We start from the raw sequence: 22,485 nt of genomic DNA on the forward strand, positions 1-22,485 counted from the left end.
TGCATATCGTCGTATGCCATTTGGTTTATGCAATGCACCGGCCACTTTCCAACGATGCATGGTAAGTATATTCTCAGTGTTTATGGACGATTTTAGTGTGTTTGGAGACTCATTTGATGATTGTTTGCATAATCTTACTTTAATCTTGAAAAGATGCATGGAAACTAACCTTGTTTTGAGTTGGGAAAAATGTCATTTTATGGTTAAACAAGGCATAGTTTTGGGTCATATCATCTCTGAAAAAGGCATTGAAGTTGATAAGTCTAAAATAGATCTTGTACGTTACCTACCCTCTCCTACTTCGGTTAGAGAGGTTCGTTCTTTTCTTGGCCATGCAGGATTCTATAGGCGATTTATCAAGGATTTTTCCAAGATTGCACAACCCTTATGCCGCCTCCTACAAAAAGAAGTGGCGTTTGAGTTCAATGAGGAGTGTGAGAAGGCATTCAAGCTTCTCAAGGACAAGCTTACCACGACACCCATAATTTTTCCACCTGATTGGACATTGCCTTTTGAGCTAATGTGTGATGCATCCGATTATGCAATAGGGGCTGTTTTGGGTCAAAAGAAGAATAAGCAATCCCACGCCATATATTATGTTTCTAGGACCCTAAATGATGCTCAATTAAACTACTCTACCACTGAAAAAGAACTTCTTGCCGTTGTGTTTGCTTTAGATAAGTTTCGTTCATATTTACTTGGCACTAAAGTGATTGTATATTTTGACCATGCAGCTCTTAGGTACTTATTCACTAAAAAGGAGGCTAAACCAAGGCTCATTAGATGGATGCTTCTTCTCCAAGAGTTTGACATCGAAATTCGAGACAAGAAGGGGAGTGAGAACGTAGTTGCTAACCATCTACGTCGTTTAGTGTGCAATGAGGACTCTTTACCTATCCAAGAGACTTTCCCTGATGAACAATTGGTGTCCATTAAGGTATGTGAACCTTGGTATGCCGATTTGGTCAAATTTTTGGTGTCAAAACGTGTTCCAAGTACCCTAGCTAGGCACCAACGTGATAAATTAAGAAAAGATACACGATTTTATGTATGGGATGACCCATATTTGTGGAAGTTTTGTGCAGATTAGATTGTGCGTCGTTGTGTGCATGATTGTGAGTTGAATTCGATTCTAGCATTTTGTCATACTTATGCTTGTGGTGGACATTTTGGCACACAACGCACTGCCCTTAAAGTGTTAGAATGTGGTTTTTATTGGCCAACATTCTTTAAAGATGCTAGAACATTTTGTTTAACTTGTGATCGTTGCCAAAGAATGGGAAATATAGGTACAAGAGACCAAATGCCGCAAACACCCATCTTTAATGTTGAAATTTTTGATGTTTGGGGCATTGATTTCATGGGCCCTTTCCCATCTTCGTTTGGTTTTACTTATATTTTGCTTGCGGTGGATTATGTTTCCAAATGGGTGGAAGCCAAGGCCACCCGGACTAATGATTCTAGAGTTGTTGCAGATTTTATAAAGACTAACATTTTTGCTAGATTTGGGATGCCTATAGTGCTTATTAGTGATGGAGGCTCTCACTTTTGTAATCGTACCATAGAGGCCTTGCTCAAGAAATATCAAGTCACACATAAGGTTTCAACACCTTACCATCCCCAAACCAATGGCCAAGCCGAGGTGTCCAATAGAGAAATCAAGCAAATCTTGGAGAAGACCGTTGGACCAACAAGAAAAGATTGGAGTGTGCGTTTGGAGGATGCATTATGGGCTTATAGGACGGCTTACAAGACACCAATAGGCATGTTCCCTTTTCGGCTAGTGTATGGTAAGCCTTGTCATCTCCCCGTGGACTTAGAACACAAGGCTCATTGGGCGATCAAGACATTCAACATGGACATAGATGCGGCTGGAATGCATAGAAAGTTGCAATTGAACGAACTTAAGGAGCTTAGGCGTGAAGCATATGAGAATGCTTGCATTTACAAGGACAAGACCAAGGCTTTTCATGACAAGATGATCCGAAGCAAAACATTCTCCATAGGGCAAAAAGTTTTACTTTTTAATTCTCGCTTGCGTTTATTTCCTGGTAAGTTACGTTCTAAGTGGATTGGACCTTTTGTTGTTACTAATGTTTTTCCATATGGTGCAGTTCAAATCTAAAGCTTGAGGAATGGCCAAGATTTCAAGGTGAATGGACATCATTTGAAGCCCTATTATGCAAGTGTTGAAGGGCAGATTGTGGAGGACCATATATTCCATGCCGTGGGCTCTAAGTGAGGCTAAGAAGCATGTTCGTCCGGCTGCACGACGTTAAAGCAAGCGCTTCTTGGGAGGCAACCTATGCATTCAACTAGAGAAAACTTGGGAAATTCACCAATTCATGCCAAAACAATCAGATTTGCGTTCTTTAATCTCTATCTCTTTACTATGTTTATTTTGTCATGCTAGTTAGTTTTTGCGTTTGCATATGAGTCTTTGTTTGAAACATTGAGGACAATGTTTGATTTAAGTGTGGGGGGGGGGGGGGGGTAAACAAGTTGTTTTTGCATGTTTTACATGAATTTCGTGGGATTTTATCACCTATCACTTATAATGTTGTTTCTCACTGTTTTTAAGTGTTTTTATAGTGTTTTGAAGTGTTTTCATGCCTTTTGTTCAGAAAATCCGAAAATTTACAAAAAAATTACAAAACAGTTTTGAAAAACCCAAAAAGAGTTGTTTTAAAGTTGTTTTTGTGTGTTTGTTTGTGTCTTAGGTCACCTTCCAACACAATGATGAGGATTTGGTTTTTAATGTCATGACTATTAAAGAATGTTGTAAACATGGCTGGAAGTTGATTTATGCTTTGGTTTATGCTTGGTTATGGTTATAGCTTATGAATTCACATGTAATTACAAAGAGAAAATCAGTTTTTGTAACATGCTTGAAGGAAGAAACTCAAACTAAAGCTACATCCTTGAGAGACTTGAGCCTATAACGTTCTTTGGAGAGTATAATCTGTGATTTTTTTGTTTTCTTAAGTCGTTGCATGATCTCATTATTCTTTGCTTGGTTGCTACTTGGAATGCATTTCATTATAGTTCCAAATACTAGAACTCATGCCCATTTCATTCAAAGCATGATATTGATTGCATAACATATGATAAGATGAAGTTGTTAGTCAAGCCAAAGCCAAAAAGCTTATCCCTTTTCACATGTATTGTAGGATTACCCCCTTTTGAGCCTTTACAAGCCTATTTTCTTTGTTAGCCACATTATCCTTACCTAGCCTAGATTAGGACTTCCCATACCCTTGTTCTTAAAGGATAGTGAAGCATGACTTAGAATGAACTCCTTTTGATCAATATATTGCAGAAAACGAGTATGGGGGAAGATGATAGGCACGGCAAAAGAATGAAATAAAGAAAAAAAAAATTTCGTGGAAAAATAAAAAGAAAATAGAAAAGTGTTGAAAAGAAAGAAAAAGAGTTGAAAAATAAGTGAGAATGATCTCACAAGTGTTGGTTATTAAAGGATGGGTCCAAAAAAGTGAGTTTGACCCTAAATATTGCATGAATCTTCCCTTGTGTTTAAAAGTTGATTTCTGCCATTAAAAAGTGAGTTTAAGTGTCAATTTCATTACTTTGCTTCCTATTGCTTTAAGAACCTTCGTTATCCTTTACCTTTCTTTGTTAGCCAATACCCTTAGCCCCGTTACAACCCTCAACTTCTATCTTGATGTTATGTGTTCAATATGTGGAGTTTGAATTTGGTATGAGCATATGGAATCACTGGTTCTCGTTCTACGTAGTAGCATTCCATTCATGAGATCATAAATATGCCATTGTTGTAAATCCAGAAAATGCTTTCTTTGATATAACATATGTGAGTGTTAATCTTCATATTTACATCAATCTTCTCACATATACCTAGTGTAGGGTGTGGAGTTAAAAAATCTGTGTGAAAATAGAGTGCATTCTAGTGAGGAATTGAGGGAATTCTCTAAGGCATGTTACTACATTCAAAACATTGTTTTAATTGATTAAATGTGAACTAATATGTGGTAGCTATGATTAAGTGTTTGTTGAAGTCTAAAGAAAGCTAAAAACCGTGGGAATGATGTTCTTTATTGTGTCATGTTCGTTTGAAATCCCTGAGGTACATGTTGGAAGGTTTAGAATGTGTTTTGGCTTGTTTTTGGTTTCTTTTGTTTTGTTTTGCTAAAGGACTAGCAAAAGCTAAGTGTGGGGGAATTTGATAGGAGCATATTTAGGCGACTTACTTAGCTTGTTTTCGTGCATTTATATTGTTAATTCATAGTTGTTTTAGTAGTTTAAGCCATTTTCGTGTGTTTTTAGGTTCATATGGCTAAGGAAGCAAAAAGGTGCATTTTGGAGCATTTTGGAGCAAAATTGGACTTGGAATGGATAGCTTATGTTTCGAGCAAAAGGAATGGACGAAATTGAAGACCTAATTGAGTTAGGATTCCTAATCACAAGAGGATTCCTAATCACAAGAGGATTCCTAATCAAATGAGGAATCCTAGTCAAAGAAGGTTTCCTACTTGAAGTAGGAAAGTTAAGCCAAGATTTCCTATTTTGGTTTAATCTTTCCTAATCCTTAAGTCATGCCGTGTGTCCCCTTTATGTTTCCCTTCCTTGCTGTGCAAGGAAGGGCCTTGTTACCTATTCTAACTACTTAAACACCTTCCTTTTTCATACCAAACTCAGCCATAACTCACATACCCTTTTATATTCCTAAGTCCTTGCCTAATTTCAGAAAATAAATGACATTCCCTTTCTTACAAACCTTTGCCGCAAGTCACATTCCTATTCCCTTCAATTTCTGATTTTGTGTTTCCTATTCTTGAAAGATTTAGAGTTAATTCCTTTCCTAAACTAAGAAATAAAGCCTTAGGGTTCTTTCTTCCTTATAAATACCCTTGTGCCGCACCTTTAGAGGGCTAATCTCCCTTCCATACAACCTGCCTCCATTCACATAAAATCCCATCCTTTACCGCAGCTTCCCATCCAAAGTTCCACCATTCCCCTACTTCCAAACATTCATACCAACTTCCATACACCACCACTAAGCCTTGCCGCACCACCATACTTCCATAAACCCATCCAAAACCCAGAAAATCATCCATAAAAACTACCTTAGACCTTGTGCCGTGACTTAGCAAGGAGAAGGAGAAGGAAGACGAAGCCTTGGACGTTTGTGCATTCAAGTTGGAGTGTTGGAACGTTTTAGGTGTAATCTATCTTTTGTTTTCAATGTTTAATTATAATTTCCTTTGTTTTGTTATGAACATGAGAGGCTAAACTCGTTTTAGCCTAGGGATGCTTTAAAGCCATGATTACGTTTATAATATGAGTTGATAAATTCCAGTTGTGATTTCATAAATTGTGAATGCAATTTACTTAACCATTTGATGGATAACTTATTCTTGTATGTTGATTAGGGAGGCCTACTTAATTTGCATGCTTGAATTTGGTGCTAGAATATAAGGGTGTTTCACATAATCGTTACAAACTTATATTCACAAGTAGTTACAGTTGTTTTCACAATCATGTTAAGTAAATTCCTAACATGAGTATCATGATGTCATAGTTACAAGTGCTTTGTCAATACTTATGATTTCCATTGAACGTAATGATCTTTGATTGTATCTCTATTATGATGTCATGTAGGGGACTTTTGAAGAATGCTTTGGGTTGTCGTATGATGTCATCCAATCCAATAACTTAAGGGAAATCTGAGGGTTAATTAGTGATGTCACGGTTAATCTGGGGTATTGAGGTTCATGGTTTATCGGAAAAGCAACTGGAAATCAACTTATGTTTGAATGTATCATGTGTGGAGAAGTATCCCTTGGCTAGTCCATCATCCATTGGTTTTACTTAAATTCGTCCAAAAATCTGTTTTCAAGTTTTAAGTTACTTGTTTTCTTTTAAATTTGTCCAAACTCAAGCCCCCCATTTCTTACTTGTTCTAAATCTGTCCAAAAGTGTCTTTTTAAGTCTTTTGAGTCAAAACTAAATCCCCCTTTACTTTAGTGTTTCAATTTAGTTAGAAAGTGTCTTAGTTTGTGTTTCTAAGTGTTTTGATTCAAGTTATTACCCAAATTCGTCCAAATTAGTGTTAGGTGTTCAAAACTGCCCAGATTGTGTTTTTAAGGCAGTTTTGAGTGTTTTATTGCTGTTTTGAGTCTTTTGGTTTGTTTTAGTGTTTTAGTGTTTAGTTTTGCATTCTTTGAGTCTAGTTAGTGTTTTAACCTTTGTTTTACGTTATTGAGTCAGTTTTCAAGTGAATTAGCAATCCCTCCTAATCCCCTGTTTAGAACGATCCCTACTTATACATATACTACAATTGTCAAAAGAGGGTTTTAATTTGTGTGCTTATCTTTTATCACATCAGATTTGATTTTGGACGAAAATAAAGTAAACAAAACAAGAACTAAAACTAGGCAGATTTGCACAAATTTGGTGGAAATAGATGGATGATGGGCTAGCTAGGAGGTCTTTCTCCACACATGACATACTTGCATACAAAACAATCTCCAATTGCTCTTTCAATGAACCATGAACCTCAACACCACAAGTTAATTAGGTACACTTAAATTAACCCTCAGATTTCCCATAAGTTATTGAATTGAATTGAATTATCTTATTGCAATCAAATTATTCCTCAAAAGTTTTCTACATGAAAGCGCATAATATAGAAACAATCAAAGATCATTAAATTCTATGAAAATCATAAGTGTTGACAAGGCGTTTGTAACTATAAAAGCGCATGATACTTATGCCAGGAATTTACTTAACATGATTGTAACTAACAACCTTTACTACTTATGAATATAAGTTCACAACAATTAGGTGAAGCTTCCTTATATCCTAGCATCAGATTTATGCATGCAAATTAAGTGTGCAATCTCAACCCACATACACAAACAAGTTTTAATTTAAACAGATAAGTAAATTGAATTCACAATTCATGAAATCATAACTGGAAGTAATCAGATCATATTGCAAATATAGTCATGGTTTCGAAATTCCCCCTAGCTAAGAGGGGATTAGTTCCTCATACTCACAAAACAAAGATTATTGAATTTAAACCTTGAAAACACAAGAAAGATTACACCTAAAATGTTCCAGCAATCCAATTCGAATGGCATGCATGTCTAGGGATCTCCTCCTTCTTCCTCGTTGCAGCACAAGGTGTGGTTGGTGGTTTTGGGGGTTTTGAATGGTGTATTCTTGCTTAGGATGATGAAGGATGGCTGATGAGGGTGAAAGTTTGCGGCAGATTGTGTATGGAAGTGAATAGATTGAATGAATGATGTAGAATAGTGTTTAGGGCTTGCGGCAAGGGTTTTCTGAATGGCATGAGGGTTCTCCCGAAATTGTGGCTGAGAATATGAATATATAGGTTCGGCCAACCCTAGGATTAATTAGATTAGGGTTACAACTTAGCAAATTTTAAGGATTAGGGCCCTATGGTTCGGCACAATCAATTTAAATCCACTAATGAAAGGGTTTGGCCCAATTAATTTCAGAAAAGGATTTGTATAACCTAAATCCACAAGGAATAAGGCCTAATAAATTAGAATCCACAAGGGAAAAGGGATAGAAGGGTGCATCAATTATTGGAGGGAAAGGAGAGTGGCTTGCTAGGCAAGGCAAGGCTTTCTAGAAGGGAATAGGCGCCACCTTTGTAGGGTTTCTAGAAATAATGTGCTTTGTGGCTGATTTGGGACTTCTAGAAGAGAATGCTTCTAGAAATAGGTTCTAGAAATATATATTTAGGTCCCCTTGCAGCTAAGATTAAGCCATGATAAGGTTAGAGTAGGATAAGATAAGATAAGGTTGGATAAGGTTAGATAAGGTTTTGGATAATGTTTCCTCTTTTGAGCTGATTCCTTATCATCTTTGTCTTGAATTTAATTTCTTCATCTTCTTATCAGATTCCTAGCCTTTTGAACTCTAAATTCGTCCATCCATCTTGGCCCATACATGTGCTATCTATTTAGTGCCCAAAACTGCTCCAAAATGCACTTCTTTGCTACTTTAACCCTTTGGACCTACAAACACACGAAAATGACTTGAAATACTACATTAACTAAGAAATAACAACACAAATGCACAAGAACAAGCTAACTAAGTCACATAAATATGCTCCTATCAATGGAGCACATTCCACATATGGCCGCACCTTGCACTTTGGATCCATCGACAACCTGTGACACAAGAACAGTAAGATTAGTTAATTGAGCTTGAATTTCAGAAATTGCACTTACCTCATTCACTTGTTGTTGCTGCCGTGGGGGTTCTCTTTGTCCAACACCTTCATATTGTTGTGCATTCAATGCTCGGTTTGCAATTAAGACCTTGGCAGCCACTGGTGTTTTGTCAACCAAAGCACCTCCCGCTGAAGCATCTAGCATTTGTCTCTCAATTGGAAGGAGTCATTTGTAGAAATATTGAATTAAAAGTTCTTCCTTCATTTGATGTTGAGGGCACGATGCAACTAGAGTCCTGAAACGCTCATAGTACACTGAAAAAGACTCCCCTTGGGTTTGTTGAATGCCACTAATTCTCTTCCTCAAGAGAATGACTCTCGAAGTTGGGAAAAACTTCTTTAAGAATGCTTACTTCATACTTTCCCAAGAAGTAACGGTCCTAGGTGCCAATTTGTATAGCCAATCTTTAGCCTTTTCCAAAAAAGAAAATGGAAAGGCTTGATACGAGAATTATACGCATACAAATTAAACCCTATTTGTGACAATTGTAGTAATGATATAAGTAGGGATCGTTCTAACCGGGGATTAACTAGGGATACTAAACACTTGACTCAAATAAATAAAACTAACTTTTAAAACACTTAACTTACTTAACAAGAATTCAAAACAAGTACACAAGACTCCAAATACTTAAAACACGAAAATAAAACAAATACGAATGATTAAGACTCAACGAAATATGGGGGAAATGTGTTTGGGCAAGATTAAATTAAATGGAAAGATTATAATTAAGGGCAAAACGTAAATACAAAGGTGATAAAAATATGGATGATGGAATAGCCAAGGGGTTCTTCTCCACACATGTTACACTTGCATAAAATATTGATTCTCAGTTGGTCTTTCAATAAGTTGTGAAACTCAATGCTCCAAGTTAATTAGGTCCGCTTAAATTAACTTTCAGATTTCCCTAGATTCGTTGGATTGAATGGAATACGCATTACAACCAAATTATTCTTAATCAAAGTCCCTAACTATGGAATACGCATGATAGAGACATTCAACAAAGATCATTAAGTTCAACGGAAATCATAAACATCGACGAGGCATTCGTTACTATGGAATACGCATGAAACTTATGCCAAGAATTCGTTTAACGCGATTGTTTATAAGCAACCTCCACTACTTGTGAATATAAGTTCATTACGATTAGGTGAAATTCACTTATATTCTAGCGTCATATTTATGCATGAAAATTAAGCGCGCGTTCTTAATAAACATTCATAAATAAGTTATCAATCAAACGGTTAAACAAATTGAATCCACAACTTATTAAATTCCAACCAAAAGTAATCAATTCATAATGCAAGCATAAACATGTATTTTGAATCACCCCCTAGCTAAAGGGGGTTTAGTTCCTCATAACTTTGAAATCAAAGAAACACCTAAACATTCCAACAACTCACACTTGAATTGTATGAACGTTTAGGCCCTCTTATCTTCCTCGTTGTTGTAGCACAAGGTCTAAGGTGAGGTTTGGGGGATTATGGAAATGGATGAGGAGTGGTGTAGAAGTGGAAGGGGAATGGAAAAATGGTGTTTGGATTATAAGGGGAGAGATGGGAAGCTCACGGCTAGGGAAGGGAGAATGTGTTTGTAATGTGTTGTGTATGAAAATGAGATGTCCATGAATGAATGAATGCAAGGGTATTTATAGGAGTAGTGGAGGGAACATATGGCTATGTCATTTGTAGGTGAAGTAGGTGGATGTTGTAGGTGAAGTAGGTGGATGTTGTAGGTGAATTAGGTGGATGTTGTAGGTGAAGTAGGTGGATGTTGTAGGTGATTATGAGTGATAAGTGATAAGTGTATGATATGTTAAGTGATAAGTGAATGATTATGATAAGTGATAAATGAATGTATGATATGATAAGTGGTGAATGATAAGTGATAAGTGGTGATGATATGTGATAAGTAATGAGTGGTGATGATAAGTATGGAGCATGTGAATTAACTAATGAAGGAAATGCATGTGCAATGACAATGTGTTAGAATGGATGTGTGTTATGCATGGCATGATTGGGATTAGGAAAGGTTTTAAATGTCCTAAAACTAAAGAGAACAAGGTTCCAACACTTTGGTCTTCAATTAGGTCTTCAATTTCGTCCAACACTTTGGCTCCAAGCATAAGCTATCCATCCTTAGCCCAAAAGTGCTCCAAAAGTCTCCAAAATGCATCTTTTTGCTCCTTTAGCCCTTTGGACCTATAAACACACGAAAATAGCTTAAAGTACTAAAATAACTAAAGAAATATAACGTAAATGCACGAGAACAAGCCATTTAAGTCGCATGAATATGCTCCTATCAAGGCTTTCATCTTCAAAATGTTCCCATCGACATTGATGGGTGTCATGCTCGAACATACCACTTTAAACTCCTTAAGATGCTTGTTTGGATCTTCCATGGACAACCCAAGGTATTTGGGAATGTGATGCAACAAGCTTGACTTCAATTCGAACTCATCGATCTTGCCTTGAGCTGCCATAGGGTATTGAATGCATAAAGGCACAACATTGTCTAACCCCGAGGCTGAAAGTTCCTTGATTGTTTGATTACCGCCGCCATGACTTGTTCTTCTTCTTCCACTTCTTCTTCTTCAGATTTGACCTCAGAACTAGGTGGACTAGGTTCTAGATGCCTCCTCTTTCTTCTCAACGTTCATTCAAAATCGTCGTCAAACTCCAATATATTCTCACGAACAGGTTGAGAACTATGAGTCATAAACTAGTACCTATAACAAAGAAACAAAACAAAACAGCAACCAATCTTAAAAAGCACGGCAAACACAAACAGAAAGAAACAAAGGAACACACGACATACTTGACCTTAAGACGCACTTTGACATGACACAAACAAAAGGGATTAGCAAGTTTGCTAATCCGCGGCAACGGCACCAAAATTTGATGTGAAAATTAACTTGACACACAAATTAAACCCTATTGTTGACAATTTTAGTATATATGCAAGTAGGGATCGTTCTAGACCGAGGATTAACTAGGGATGCTAATCTACTCAAAACTGACTCAAAAACAGAAAACTAGACTCTAATGACTCAAAACAAGCTAAATAAACTCAAAACACACAAACTAAATTAAATTGACTCAAAACAAGTCCTAGAAAGTGATTTGGATGAAAATTGAACTAAAAAGACTCAAAAGACTCAATATGGCAGATTCTGACAAATTGAAACAAAACTAACACGAATAAGAACTAATGGGTTATTAAGACGAATTTTGACCTTTACTTGACTCAAAACACTAACAGAACTAAACTTAAACAGATTCTAACTAAGTTAAAACACCAAATATTGAAGAGGGATTGGTTTTGACAAAATTAACTAAACTAGGCAGATTTCAAAACTAAATAGATTAGACATTAAATTGGTTGAATTGAATGGGTAAAGGCTAGCTAGAGGGTCCTTATCCACACATGCACATATGCAACACAAATTGAATTCCAGTTATTATCCCTTTAAACCATGAATGACAATGCCCCAAATTAATTGTGAGAAGCACAAATTAACTTTTAGATTTTCGTAGTTTCATTGAATTGGCTGGAATACGCATCGACAACCCAAATTATTCTTATCAAGTTCCCTACATGAACAGCATAATAAAGATACAATCAAAGATCATTAAACTTTGTGGAAACCATGAGCATTTACAAGGCATTCATAACTATGAATCGCATGACACTTTTGCCCAGAATTTACTTAACACAATCATGACTAGTGACTTTTACTACTTGTGAATATAAGTTCATAACGATTAGGTGAAATTCCCTTATATTCTAGCATCAAATTCATGCATGAAAACTAAGTATGCTTCCTTAATCAACACACAAGAACAAGTTCTCAACAAATCAGTTAAGTAAATTGCATTCACAATTCAAGAAACAAAAACTGGAGAAAATCAATTCATATAAAACATATGTCCATGGCTTTGAATTCACCTCTAACTAAGAAAAACTTAGTTACACATGTTCATAACAATTGAAAAGCAAATTAAAATAAACATGGAAACGAAATGAAGGAAGAAAGAACTCTAAAAATCTCCAATGGATGCAGATTGCTTGCGGCACAAAGTCCTTCTTCTCCCCAAGGCTGCGGCAAAGGTGTTTTTCTGAATATATGGTATGTGGTGTGGTGTGGATGAATGAAAGGATGTATGGTTGTGCGTGGTGTGTATGGGTGGGTGTGGCACAACTTAAATATATATATATATATATATATATATAGTGCACGAAAAACCCTAGGAAATATCATATTAGGGTTAGAACTTAGTAGAAATAAAGGATTAGGGCCCTTAGGGTATGGCACAAGGCTTGGGAAAGAAGTCATAGCCCGATTAATTTCTGATAAGGACTTATACAATCCAAATCCACAAGGAAAAGGGCCAATTCAAATCAGAATCCAAGAGGAAAAAGGTTAGGGAAATTCACCAGAAATTAGGGCTTCTAGAAACTATGTGTTTTGTGGCAGATTTTGGTACTTCTAGAAGTGATAAAGGGGAAAGGGTGCGGCACTCTTTTAGGAGCAGATAAGGTGTTCTAGAACCATATATCTAGGTGTATAAATCTGAAATAAAGCCCTTTTTGCAACTGAAATTAAGGTGGAACAAGATTAGGTTAGGATAAGATAGGATAAGGTTCGGATAAGATAAGGTGGTTTGGATAATGTTCCATGCTTCTTGCTCTTTCTTTATCTTCTTTGTCTCAAACTTGTTTCTCCAGATTTATAGCATGTTCCTAGCCTCTTTTGACTCCAAATTCGTCCATCCACCTTGCTCCATATGCAAGCTATCCATAATAAGCCCAAAATTGCTCCAAATAGCTCCAAAATGCACTTTCTTGCTCCTTCTGCCATTTGGACCTACAAACACACGAAAATAGCTTAAAACACTATAATAAGTAGTGATTAGCTAACTAAATGCAAGGAAACAACATAACTAAGTAGCATAAATATGCTCCTATCATTATGATTTTCACAGAACTTAATGATCTTTGATATGTATCTCTATCAAGCTGTTCATATTGGGAACTTGATAAGAATAATTTGATTGCGTTGCTGAGTCTAATTCAATGAAATTAGGAAAATCTGAGAGTTAATTAGTGTTGTTCACTATTAACTTGGGGCATTGTCATTCATGGTTTAATGGAATAATAACTTGAAATCGATTTGTATGCATATGGTTCATGTGTGGAGAAGAATCCTCTAGCTAGCCTTTCACCCAATTTTCGTCCAAATTCACTTTGTTTCTGCAATTTAGTTGTTTCAATGCAAAATTCGTCCAAACCCCCCCCCCCTTTAGTTCTTATTTGTGTTAGTTTCACCTAGTTTACAGTTTTTAAGTCCAGTTTGTGTTGATTAGCATCCCTTCTAATCCCCGACTTAGAACGATCCCTACTTGCTCATACTACGATTGCATAATTTATAGGGTTTAATTTGTGTGTTAGTTTCTACCATATCAGAAAAATTGAAAATAAATCGATTTATGGTTATGAAAAATGAATTGAGAACCTTTAAAGTTTTGTTTCCGGAAATTATTATAATTTAGGTCGTAAAATTTATCGATAAGTGAAAAAGATGAAAATGCCTTAGTTGGCTTAACGTAATTATAGGAGGACATATTTTATCCTCATATATTTTATTAGATTTCTTGATATAATTGAATAGAGAATGGCCCTACAAGCGCGTAGGTGAAAACTGTTAGTAAAACGGAGTTATAACAAACAAGTTATTAACGATTGAAGTTGAGTGCAAAATAGTCATTTTGCCATTAATTTGGAAGGCTCCAGAAAATCTGGAGCAATGGGAATGCCACGTGTGTGGCTATGATGAAGAGGGATGGAGAGAAAGGAGAAAGGGGGATTGGGAATTGACCAATCAGGAAGAGGGAAAGGAGGGGACGGGAGAGAAGAAAGAAATAGGGAAACAGGTTGACCCGAATAACCCATTGGACCCAACCAGTTTTGCCACCTTCCCAACGATTTTCTGTCAGTTTTCCAGAAATACAAACCTCGCCACCACCCTCAAATCAATCAGCCTTTTCCCCTTTTCCATTCCCACCCCAATTTTATTAGGTTTGAGCTTGAATTCGGGCAGAACGGAACTTATAGGTTCCAAGGGTGCCACGGCGGAAATCCGACGATCGTGAAAGTAATGTCAACCACCATCACCATCAAACCATTTTTCCTGAGGCCAGGGACAAAGCCCAAATTGTTTTAGGGGCGGTGGTGTTGAAAATTGGTCGAATTGAATAACACCCAAATTCTAGGGTTCCGGCGGATTCAAGGGAAATTGAAGCTTTTCCAGGCCAAATTGCCTGTAAAATTTGGTAATTTTTGGAAATAGTTGAATTTTCTGGCGAGTCAGGGCGATGAGAATTTAGTATATCGTTCTATAAGCATAATGCGGACCTTAGGAAGTTACAGATCCAAAATCTGATGGGCGAATCTTCCGGATCAAATTTCGTAGGATTGTCGACCCTACCGTTGATCGAGAGTTGACTTTTGGTCAACATGGATCGTAACGTTCTGAATCTTAAATTTAGTACTACGGGATACTAAGTGAAGTCTTGTAGGCCTACATTGGTTAGAGAGTGACTCGAATTTATGTGATATGATTATTACCCTGATTTCTTAAATTAATATCATTTGTGAATATGAAATGGTTACATAAATGTGATTTCAATTTAAATGTGATTATATATATATATATATTTAGCCATGAAATGATCGAATTTGATTTATGGTGGTTAATAGAATATTAATTAATGATGATTTTATTTTGGACCTATCACCGTGAATAGTTTTCATACAGAATTTCTAGGGCGTTATAGTACCCATTTGGTGTGATTCGATTGTGAAAGCTAATGTTGAATATTTTCTTTACTAGAATATTTTTGGAAATGGATAAAAGAATGAATGGTGAACTACGAAGGGCTTGATCCCGCTCAAGGGTACGTAGGCAGTCTAACAGGGGTTAGAAGCAACCCTAAATAATCGAGAATTAATCTTTAGTTGAGAAATTGTTTTAATAAAAGAAATTTGGGGATTAAATTGATAATTTATGACACACCCCGACCCAGAAAGTCCACTTGGACCCTGAATCGAGCTGTGCTGGCCGACACCTGGAAGGTGACGAAGCCATAAAATGTGATAGTGTACAAAAAGTGAATAAATTTGAATCTAAAAGTGTCTAAGTACCAGAGTGCGCTACGAGTGGGAGCGAACCCATTTCACACGCGATGTCAGAGCATATGTTGGGCAGTATTGTGTTCATCACACGCGTGATGTGAGTACTCTTGGTTTTTGTGTTTGACGTTCGAATGATGCCACCTCGTCGAATATGGAAAAATATGTTAACTTTTCTTCAGTTTTGGACAATCTTGTGGCCTTGACGACATTTTATAAAATCATTTTGGCCATGTCCATAGAACTAAAACGAAGATTTCCCTTGAGGGGGGGGAAGTGTAGATTTGAGGCAAGTTGATGACCTAAATTAATGTTTTGATAATCAGGTATCGCCAGAGATATTACCAAATAATTCTATCATTGTCCTACCGCCGTTAGTATTGATTCTTTAAAGATATGGATAAGTCGTACAGGTCACTATAGGTGACTCCGACTTATATGCTAGCCAGAATTGATGAGATATGGATAAGTCGTACAGGTCACTATAGGTGACTCCGACTTATATGCTAGCCAGGATTGATGAGATATGGATAAGCCGTACAGGTCACTATAGGTGACTCCGACTTATATGCTAGCCAGGATTGATGAGATATGGATAAGTCGTACAGGTCACTAGAGGTGACTCCGACTTATATGCTAGCCATGATTGATGAGATACTGATAAGTTGTACATGTCATTTTAGATGACTCTGACTGATATATCACTTTGTATTGATTTAGTTCATTTGGCCTACTTAATGTATGGTGGAGTTAATGGCAAACCGTGGTTTTGGTCATTTCTGAGTATGGTTTGGATATATGTATATATGTTGTACTGTCTTATGGAAAACGATACGGGTTTTACATTTAGGGGCATTACTTTTAGAGAGGTAATAACTTTGGGAAGCTTGGTTTTATTGCTTACTCACATTTTCTGTTTGGTGCCCTTCAGGTTTTAGCTGCTAAGTTTGTATCGACAACAATCTGTGGTGAATCTTAGTATTAATGGATACTTTTGAGGGTATGATTCTTACCCATACTAAAATTGTCACATCCCGCCTTCCCTCGCAGTGATATTGTCCGCTTTGGCATTCTCGACCGTGGTGGAACCCGGCGCACCGGTCCGACCCCACAACAAGCTACCGCACGGTTTTGTTTCTGTAAGCCGCAACTCCAAAAGGCCTCACTGAAAGGTACATGTGGGCATGGACATATAAGGCCCAGGCTCAACCCTCAAGTCGTCGATGTGGGATCTTACAATCCACCCCCCTTAGGGAGCCCGACGTCCTCGTCGGCACACCGCGCGAGCCTGAGTCTGGCTCTGATACCAAATTGTCACATCCCGCCTTCCCTCGCAGTGATATTGTCCGTTTTGGCATTCTCGACCGTGGTGGAACCCGGCGCACCGGTCCGACCCCACAACGAGCTACCGCACGGTTTTGTTTCTGTAAGCCGCAACTCCAAAAGGCCTCACTGAAAGGTACATGTGGGCATGGACATATAAGGCCCAGGCTCAACCCTCAAGTCGTCGATGTGGGATCTTACAATTTAATTGTATGAATGGTGAACTAGAATATTTTTGGAAATGGATAAAAAAAATGAATGGTGAACTACGAAGGGCTTGATCCCGCTCAAGGGTACGTTGGCAGTCTAACAGGGGTTAGATGTAGCCCTAAATAATTGAGAATTAATCTTTTGTTGAGAAATTATTTTAATAAAAGAAATTTGGGGATTAAATTGATAATTTAATCGTATGTTTTGATAATTAAAATATGGATATAATTTTGTGAGGAATTAAGGAATTGAAGTAAAGAATCGTGATTAATGGTAGTAAATTAAACAAGAGTTTAAATTGGGTCTATCATCAGAATTATTTCTTAGAAATAAGTATATCAGGGATGAGACGTTACATTTGTTCTCTTCCTATCTCTCCTCCCCTACTTTTAAGTCTAGTTGCAGTAGTAAAAGATTGTTCATAAGCTACTGATCTAGTAATATTTCTCCCAATGTTAAATTCGACCCCCTCCTTTCACTTTCCAAACATTATGCAGTGGGACATAAATAAAGAAAAAATAAATAAATAAAATAAATAAAACTAAAAACTATTACGTCTGGACGTAAAGAAAATAGTTGATGTAGACATTTAGGTTGGAATCAAACCATATATCCAATTTATTTTGCAGAAAATTCACATTCTAAATTGAATAGAGATCTTCGAGATGTACTACTCGTTAAATCATTATGTGCATTTTTTCGTTTGAGAATTGTCTTGTATGTGTTATTTTGTGCTAGTGTATTTAGTGCGAACTTTTCTGTTACGATGAAAGGGAATCGAACGCTTGATCCCATGTAGGGATGGGCAACGTTTATGGCAGATGGGTAACCCCGGTTATTTATCCATAACCATTTAAATCCATACTTGTATAACTGTTTACCAGTTGGGTAATTGCATAAACAGTTATACTTCTACCTATAACTGTTAGTACTAACGGTTAACTGTACCAGTAACTGCGTACCCATTTAACTGTAACGGCATACCTATTTACCTATTTACCCGTTTAGCCTTTTACCCTTTTTTACCCATTTACCCTTCTTTTTTTTTTTTACTCGTCTACACATTTTTTTTTATCCATTTATATATACATTTAACATTCATTTTTGTATTTCAATATTTTAAATCCTCATACCATTTCAATATGGAGAGATTAGGATATATATATATATATACACACACTAATTATTAAAACACTTATTGTCAACCAAAATCTTATGAAATTATCAGTTTAACCCTCTAATTAAAATATAACATGAATAAGAAATATTGGGTAAAAATGTAATTTTACACAACCAAAATAACTCCAATTTTTATAAAAAAATAAAAATAAAAATAAAAACAAAAAACCAAAAACAAAAACCTCCCACTCCCCCCACTTTCTCTCTCTCCCTCTCTCCCTCTCTCCTTCTTATTTTCTTAAAAAATATGTTCATACACACAAAGTGTGTAAGCAAATGCTATTATATAATTGGATAAATTACACAAAATACCTTAATTTTGGATCCAACCATAATCTTATATCTCATATTTTAAACATTACAATGTCAGAATTCCATTAAATTTTCTATCAATTTGACTGTTAAATAATGATGTGGCAAGTGCAGGGCCCACTTTTTAGAATAAAAAATTAATTAATTATTAAGAAATTTTTTTGTTTGAAAAAATTAAAATTAAATAAAAAGAATCCCTCTCTTGTCTCTCCGCTTCTCTCTCTCCCTTGTCCTTCTCCAAGCTTCTTAATGGCCTTCCAGTACACGCTACCAGTGTAAGATTCCCATTTTTTTTCAAGCTTAAACAAGAAAACCCAGATCGCAAAACCTTACTCATAGTGAATTTCTGCCCTGGACGATCGAATCAGTGGGATTATCGAAGTTGGAACAGTCCGGAACGGTGCCGTTTTGGGTTACCAATTTGCTCGAATCAAATCGCCAATTTCAGCCGACGAGACGCTGTGGCTGGCGGTGTTGAGTCCCAGAGAGTGATGCTGGAGCCGTTGACGAAGCGGAGGTTGCCGGATTGGAGGCAATGGCAATGGCGAATCATTAAGCTTCCACGCCACAGATGCAATGGATGTGTAATCACAATTCGCAAACCAACAATTTGGAGAAAGCGGAGAGAGAAAACGAACCCGAAAAAGAGGAGCAACCAGGCATGCCAGCTCCGCCGCAATCGACGGTGTCCACGAGACGGCGCTCCGCTCGGTGCTGCAGCGGATCCAGCAGGCAGCTGAAAAATCAGCGCGTGAAGCCCAAAACATCCGAGTGGTGGCGATGAGCAAGACGAAGCCAGTCTCCCTGCTCCGCCAAGTGTACGACACCGGCCATCGCTGTTTCGGTGAAAACTACGTCCAAGAAATCGTCGACAAAGCTCCTCAGGTATAAAACTTATGCCTCTCTCTAAAGAGTTTTGGGCAACCTATTTGTACTGAAAGAAATTTAAATTTTGGTGATCGTTTGGGTGTTGCAGCTTCTGGAGGACATTGAATGGCATTTCTTTGGGCATTTGCAGAGCAATAAAGTAAAATCCCTTCTAAGTATGATTATTTTCTCTTTCTCCAATCATGGTGGTTGTGATTTTGCTTGAATTTCATAGCTTTAAGCTTTAGGTAAATCCATTTCTAAGAATGGGGTGAAGTTGAGAGGTGGGGGCGGTTGGAGGGCATGAAGCCGCAGAGGAGAGGAATTTTGTTAATTAATTTTAAAATTTTCAAACAAAAAAATTCCTTAATTTATTATTAATTAATTAATTTTTTATTCTAAGAAATATGCCCCACTCCTGACGCGTCATCATTTACCAGCCAAACTGATAGAAAATTTAACGAAGGTCTGACATTGCAACGAATTTATAAGTTGAAGTATGAAATTGCAATGTTTAAAACATGAAGTATAATATTATAGTTTGACCTAAAGTTGAGGTACTTTAGTGTAATTACCTATATAATTTATACATGTACATAAGTCAGGAGAATCACTTTGATACGAGCATCAAGTCTTAACAATGTGTATAGCAGTGTTCCAATGGTGGGCTTACCCACTTTACCCTTTCCGTCTCTTGCAAAATAGAGATGAAATGATGAATAACAAAACAGACAAGTTTAAGAATTAATCTACTTTTATCATGTCATTAGGAGGTTTGGAGTTTACAATAAAACCAATCATTTTTGTCATTGATGCAACATGTCATTGAATCTAAAGTACGCAAAAAATTATATGTATCACATGTACTATATGAACTAATGAATTACTTCAAAATTTGACTTTGTAGTGTTTACAAAGCATCAATAAAATGACAAGTGATAGTCATAAACCCTCTCTTTTGATTAATTGAAGAGACCGATTGTTCTGCTTGAGATGAGAGAGAGAGAGGTGGAGAAGAGAGAGAGGGTGGCGAGGAGAGAGATGAGCAACAGAAGTTTGAGATTTGTCTTATAATTTTAAAGTTTTTTTAGTTTTTATTTTTAAAATTTATATATATTGGAATAAACGGTTAAACAGGTACCCATTTATAACCGCGAGGAATACCCATAACCGTCAATTTAAGTGTAACGGGTAAACGGTTATAGTCACAATCGTTTATTTATTTAAACGGTTACCCATAACTGTAATCGTTAATTTTAAATGGGCTAGTAACCACGGTTATCCATACCCACGTGGGTATTTTTCCCATCCCTAATCCCACCTAACCAACAATGTTTTCCACTTGACCTCACCACTTAAACTAACCCCAAGTTAATTTGTTACATGCTTAATTAGTTATCAATTTGGTTTGGTCGGATTGATAACTAAGCACATAATACACTTGTAATTGTATTGCCAACTTCGAAGAACATTCACACTCTGCAGTCTGTAGTGCACTGAAATACTTGAGAATTAGCACTGAATATATTTCAATCAGCAGGTGTCCTTTTTGTTGTAAACATTCTCCAGAAGTCGAAAGATGTCTCCTTGGAACCTTAGCATCTAAGTCAAACATTCTCCGGTGTTAAGAGTATGAAGAATGAATGATGAGGATTGTGCCACTTGTCAGTCAACGGGGAGATAGATTACACTAGGCAGTTATAAAGGTTGTTAGGATTAGCTGTAATGGATAATCTTGTAACCAAGATAAGGTTGTTGTAATAAGTCAGACCAAAGATTGTGGAAAGATTCATTTTGACAGAAAATAATCAAAGATTTTAGTATCTTCTCTTTCAAGCTTTCTCTCTTTTCTTTTGATACCTTTCTCTCCATTTTTTATGTTCTTGAGTTCTCCACTATGGTTAACATCCAGAAGTCGAAATGTGGAAGTTTGAAGGTGTAAGTTGGCCTACGTTGCTATTCGGACCAATCTTGACGATGATTTTCTCATCTATGGCAGTTAGATAGACATATGCATCAGCTGTTAGAATGCACAAGGCAATGTTGGGTTTGATCCCATTTCTCGATCTGATTGCAGTGAGTTTAGAGATCGACTTTCAAACCCCAGTCAAAGAAGTGGTCGTAAAACTGTTACAACAATAATCAGATAACAAATTTAAGCATGTACCGTAAGATCAATTATAAATAAGGGAATAGAAATAACTCAAATGCTAATCAATCACTTCTTTCTCTGCCGCAAGTCTCACATTTTTTTTTATATTTATATAGATTGGAAAGGTAGTTCATCGTAAAGAAAGATGGCAAATTTCTAGCTTGTGAAAAACGTAAAACTAACACCATTGTCGACACATTCTAATACAGGCGGACTTTATCACTTCATGTGGACCGACTTTATTAGTGAATGTGTCAACAATGGTGTGAATTTGGTTTGCCTAGCGTTACTTAAAGCTAGATGAAAGAGTAAGAGCTTACAATTGATGGGATTCCTGGATGGGTGAGAATGTAGGCATATCCTTGAATGGCCTTACCAGATGGAAACGGCCACATGTTGTGGAGAACCTGTATAATGATTGTCGATGAAAGTTACACTATTTCCTGGCTTCACGCCAATCATCCCCGAAGCATCGCCGTTGGAGTCCTTCAGCCACTAAAGCTCCCCTTGGACTGCAGCCTGAAGTATCCCTTTAGTTGTGAAATCAAATGCTGTGACATCTCCTCCGGCACTCTCCACCCATCCCACTAACTCTCCACGATGCGCATCCTGATAAGGGTCCGGATTTCCATCACTTCCATAAGAAAGGGAATTCCAAAGTTCCCCTAATGTGAAATTTGGACTTGTGTTTGTCGCATACAACTTGGTAAATTCAGGAGCATATCCCTTGACAAAATCAAATGCCCAACCACTCAATCCAATATCAGTCTTTAACCAATTCATCCAATCCGAGAGCTCTTTCTGGACCCTAGTGTTTTTGTGGTCAATGTCAGGAGCAGCGCCAAAGTCCTCTCTAGTGTCAGGGTTCCCCTTGCCATCAGAATAAGCCGTGTCATTGCTGTAAATAAGAGATGGGCCCCAATCAAGACGATTATCGTTAGTTCCTCCTTCGAAGATGCACCATATTCCTCTCTCATCTTGCTTCTCTGCAGTTTCCTCTCTCAT

At 37.1% G+C, this 22,485-nt stretch overlaps 1 long non-coding RNA gene and 2 pseudogenes across 1 annotated transcript; 2 read left to right on the forward strand and 1 right to left on the reverse strand.

The window, feature by feature from the left end:
* The first annotated feature begins 878 nt into the window (after positions 1 to 878).
* On the forward strand, positions 879 to 15,829 carry LOC148693516 (uncharacterized; annotated as a pseudogene).
* A 2,825-nt stretch (positions 15,830 to 18,654) lies between these two features.
* On the forward strand, positions 18,655 to 21,164 carry LOC148693517 (uncharacterized). The gene is made up of 3 exons (XR_015952124.1): positions 18,655 to 19,346; positions 19,438 to 19,504; positions 20,869 to 21,164. It is a non-coding gene; the product is annotated as an uncharacterized LOC148693517 (long non-coding RNA).
* Positions 21,165 to 21,229: 65 nt separating this feature from the next.
* LOC148693518 (alpha-amylase pseudogene) lies at positions 21,230 to 22,485 on the reverse strand (annotated as a pseudogene).

This window comes from Pyrus communis, chromosome 10 (genome assembly GCF_041283825.1).
Source record: "Pyrus communis isolate YQ-2024b chromosome 10, ASM4128382v1, whole genome shotgun sequence".
Classification (NCBI taxonomy): Eukaryota; Viridiplantae; Streptophyta; class Magnoliopsida; order Rosales; family Rosaceae; genus Pyrus; species Pyrus communis.